At 35.9% G+C, this 5,000-nt stretch overlaps 1 protein-coding gene across 5 annotated transcripts in view; it reads right to left on the reverse strand.

Annotated features, from left to right (window-relative positions):
• The window catches only part of EBF3 (EBF transcription factor 3), a 121,005-nt gene that overhangs the window by 106,488 nt on the left and 9,517 nt on the right, over positions 1-5,000 (reverse strand). The gene's annotated exons all lie outside the window — the stretch shown is intronic.

The raw sequence follows: 5,000 nt of genomic DNA on the forward strand, positions 1-5,000 counted from the left end.
CAGAATACTGCTAATCGCTTACCCCAACCCCCATGGCTTTGTTTCTGTCAAAATAGCTTCTTTCAGCTGCAGCAGAGAGAGAGCTGTCTCGGCAAATGAACTGTTCTTTCTCACCAGATGTGTAACCGTGTTTCGTCTTTCACTAGAGACAAGCTGGAGCCGACTTCTTCCGCTAGCTGGGCCTATGCTACATGTCTTACAACAACACAAATGTAAGCCCCTTCCTTTCCACACATGTTAAACTCATTTCCTAGTGAATTATTGGGAAAACACAACACTATCCTTACTGCTGTTTTCAGATGATGCAGTTTACTTTATACACTTCTGGCACCACAACCGTATGACGATTGGTTCTGTACAATTTTCTGGCTGTGAAACTTTTGCTGAAAGTATCAAGAGATTTTTTTTTTTTTAATTTCCCTCTAGCCTCAACATACTAGAATCTACAAACACTGCAAAACAAATTTATTCCCTTTCTACATAACAAATGCTATTTACACGCTGGAGTTTTTCAGTCTTTGGGAAATAAGGAGAGTTCATTCAATGACGAAATAAAAATGAGAATTGAGCAAGCCATACTTTATTTCAACTAAACTGATATACCAATAAACTAACAAGTTCTCTTCAGCTTAAAATGTTAATGAACCAAAACGGTTAACAGAAAAGTCAAATCACTGAATCTCATAAAATCCAGAGTACCCTGTAAAATTCTCCAGCTTCAGATTTTTTTGTAAAGTGTAGTTACATCTTTATTTTAATAGAGTACTAATAATGCTAGTATAATGTTGTATTATATATAGTTTTGACCACAAACATTTTTGTGAGATTTGCTATTAAGATAAACAAACAAGAGGAGCTTGTATTCTGGCAGCTTGACTGAAGTGAATGGTTTTCATTTTCTTAGAGCGTAAGCTCTGGAAGCTCTGCCAAGTACAGGTTAAGCTCCCTGAGTTTTCACTTCCTGTAGCCCTGCTTGTCAATCACTTCCTGGCATCTGCAGTGACAATTTCCATCATTAGGGCTTGGAATTTCCATCTCTTCCAACATGTCTCCCACTGCCACCCTTTCTCCTTGGATTCCCACGTCTAATAAATTATTCATTCTAAAAGTAACTTAACACTGTTGCATCGACACTGATTCTAAATATGTCCATTTAAAATATCTTTTCTTTGTATGTATATGTTATACAACAAGCTTCATTAAAACTGCTTCTACCACGTTGTTTCACAGGTTGTTTTTTTTAATTATCTGCTGTCTGAGAGTAATTATTTACTTCCTGTAAGCTTGCGTACCAGAACTCTGAGTTTGAAAGATTTTTCCATAACCTAATCCAATTCATCAAAGGCATCCTAACAAAATTACAGGCTCTGGCAGTATCTTTGCTTTTCACCTGATAAGGCTGCAACAGAAGCAAAGGATGGTTTGTATCAGGATACCTCTTGTAGTATAGTTTTTGACAGCTTTGCTTAAATCCCTTCCCCCTCTTTTCCTTTCTCACAAAAGCATGCTATTTTATTATTCCTTTGTACAATAGTAATGCAATACTTTTGGCTTCTTACAAATAATCAAGTATTATACAGGAAAAAGTGTTACAGAAGTCTCATCTAACACATTTGGGATTTACTTGAGAACAATGGTTTTGAAGATATATGTGAGTGCATTCCTCTGCTAGCAAGAGAGGTATTTACACAATTTCATTAACTGTAGTTTGTGCACTGATTAAGAGTAGGGATTCAGAGACAGTGATGTAAACGGCATAACTTAGGTGGCCTGAGAAAAAGAGAAAGAGAAAATGCGAGGAAGAAAAAGAAAAAAAGAAAATGAGACGAGGGAAAAGAGAAAAGGAAGAATGTACAAAGTGCTATTTCTGGATTTTCTTCCAAACAGTGCTTTCAGCACTGCTGAATTATACAGATTACTTTCATTTTAAATTTCCTTCTGCTACCCCGCAATCTTTAATTTGTGCACATGTATGCTCTGAGGAACAAATGTATGCAGTACAGCGTATCTCTTCCCCCCCTAACACTAGCAGTAGTGGTTTGCTATTTAATCGGAGAGAGGTGTTCACACCTGTGCACTTGAAAAGCCAGTCTGACACCCCTGTCCATAAATATATCCCTTATAGCTACACCCATTCATCTACAATATACCACATTCTTAAAAAGAATCGGTGTTGGGTTTCTGATAGAAATTTTTTAAAGAATTGGTTACCCAGGAAAGTTTTAATTTTTTAATATACTTTTAACTTAGTAGCACCAATAGGACAATGAAAGCAAAAAGAACAACTGAGATATTATAAGGTCTATCCAATTCGTCAATAGTTGTGTGCACATCTTAAAGAAAAGATAAGAATTTAAAAAAAGACACAAAACTGTTCTGTTTTCATTGCATTATGTAGATGAAATGACAAGTTGTCATTTAAGAAGTTAATAAACAGTCACCATTTTGCAGGTTATCCAAATGCTACTGAATAGAAAACCTTGGATCCCTAAATGATGTGTAATTAAAATTATTTAAAAAATCCTCCTTGACAGGCCAGGGCTTAGCCAAAATGTAAATGACATTAAAGAAGACAATGAATTTAATTTTATTTAATGTCCCTTTTTGCAGATCCTCATTTACATAGCATTTTTAACAAAAGCGTTGACCTTATAAATGCTGGCATTTGTACAGCTTCTGCAGAGTTGGATTTAATCATGCTTTCGCAAAGCCATAAGGGAAAAAGCTTTAAGTTCTCTGGTTGGATATGGAGTAGGAATAAAAACATTGGGACTGGTCAAATGTTTATCCTCCTTGCTTCTGAAAACAACCTGACAAGAAGATGTAAAGGTCTAGGGAATAACCCATTGCTGTTTGTAAGGCTTGGTAATAATCATACATAATCGTTTGGAAATATAGCTAATAAAAAATATAATGAGTGTTCAGCAAAATCGGCATTAGGCCCAAATTACATGATATTAATACTTGAACAGGTGCAGAAAGGCGCTTTAAATGAGGTAAATGAATAAAATGTCCCAGAGCACAACTGTGTGCACTGACAAAAAGTCAATCACATGAATAATTCAGTGACTAGGACTGCCAGCAAAGGTCAGCTTTCTTTGACCTTTGTGACAGGAAGTGAAAGGAAACACTGTTGACTAAAAAAAAAAAAAAAACAAAAAAAAACCTCCAATCAGTCTTCAGCTACCGTTCCACAATTACTTTAAAGGCGTAAACTTGTAGTTTAAATGAATTAAAGCTCTTCACGAGGAATCCAATGTAAAGAACCCTAGTGTGAACAGTCAACTCATTTACTGAAAATAATATGAGATTGCAGACAGTGAAAGGTTAAGGGGGGTGTCTACAAGCAATGTCAATTATGTATAAAATCTGAGGTCAGTTGAAAAGTATTTTAAGAGCCTACAGGATTGAAATTTTGTAACAGCTGTTAAATATGACAAAACTTTTTATTCCCCAAAACTAAAGCTATTCCAAACTCTGTATGAAAGAAATGGGATAAACAGATGTCTGGCTTCTATACAGGAAAGTAGGACACACTTGGAATGATAAGTCTCCTAAACTCTATAGAATAATGCCAGATTTATTGGGGAGGGGGGTATTTACTACCCACAGAGATGCCAACTAGCAGTATGACTGTGATAGTACCATCTGGAAAAACGTTGCAGAGCATGCTATCAGTAATACGCTGCAAGCACATTCAGAGTGCACAAGCAGCCTTGCCATTGCTTTACTAGTGAGCTGCCACTTAATGTTTTGATAGTAACGTAATCCTGCCTTCCCGTGTTCCTCCACAATCAGTCTTTTCAGTTTTCAACAGTTGGACACTGAGCCTTCATATACATTCAAGCCAAACAAGGAAAGGAAAAGTCAAGAGGATGTATCTTACGAGGAATTTCCATACCTTCTAATAAAATATACTATGATGGCACTGAAGAATTATTTTAGCACACAGTGTGGTTTTGGTTTAGCAGTTACAGCGGCATCCTGTAATCATTTACAGCCATTGGAATGTATGGGTGAAATAGGATAGATTTATCTGTTCATAGTTGTGATATGTAGACAATGGGTGTTCCTAATGAGGAACATCTGCTTTTGTGTTTTCCCAGAAAACATTATTCCACTACGAAAATGATACTCCCATCCTTTTCAGCAACACCGCAAAGAAAATATGGGCCTTTTCCTTTCTTTTATTTGCTTTTCTTTGGGTCAATCTAATTTCCCAGGGACACTTTTTCTGTGGCATCTTTTTACTGACTACACTACAATTTATGGTGGGTTTGTTCTTTACTTTGTGAGTTACTATGTTGTATGAATAGCACCGATATGCTAGAATATATTTAAATGTATACTGTAATAAAAATGTATATCCTCAGCCACGCTTCGTGAGAAAAATCAAGTTGATGTAAGCAAATATTCTCAGTGAATTAAAAGGACGGGAAGGCATGCAACACACAAAACTGTTTTCAAGGCCTTTGATTTTGCTTTTTACGTTTAAAATCTACTGCAGGATTCAAATGTATAATTACATAAGTTTATTTAAAGTATTTTAAACGTTAAGAAATCAGTATTCCTGAAGTGCGCGGTTTTTTTTTTTCTTTTTTTCCAGTGCAATAAACAATTCAGATTATCACAGAGACTCTCAGTGTGGGCTAGAACAAATGGGTGGCCATAGATCTCAATTCAGGATTGAATTATTGGTTCGTATCCTGAGGACAAATATGCCTTATCTGGTCAAAAGCTGCTAAATGTATCCAAAGGACAAAAGGATCTGGTGAAGCATATTGTATATAATTCTTTTTCTAAGCCAACATAACACTTCTTACGGGCAACTGTAAATTGACCCACAAATTTGATGGGGGAAATTTGGTTCTGTGATGCTCAGGAGGAAACACAAACCAGAAATTCAGCACCGACAACAAATTTAGGTAACAAACTATTAACACATGGGTCAAGCAAACATAAATGATTATTAGGAATTTAAAATACACTTCGATTGTTTC

Source organism: Apteryx mantelli, chromosome 7 (genome assembly GCF_036417845.1).
Source record: "Apteryx mantelli isolate bAptMan1 chromosome 7, bAptMan1.hap1, whole genome shotgun sequence".
Classification (NCBI taxonomy): Eukaryota; Metazoa; Chordata; class Aves; order Apterygiformes; family Apterygidae; genus Apteryx; species Apteryx mantelli.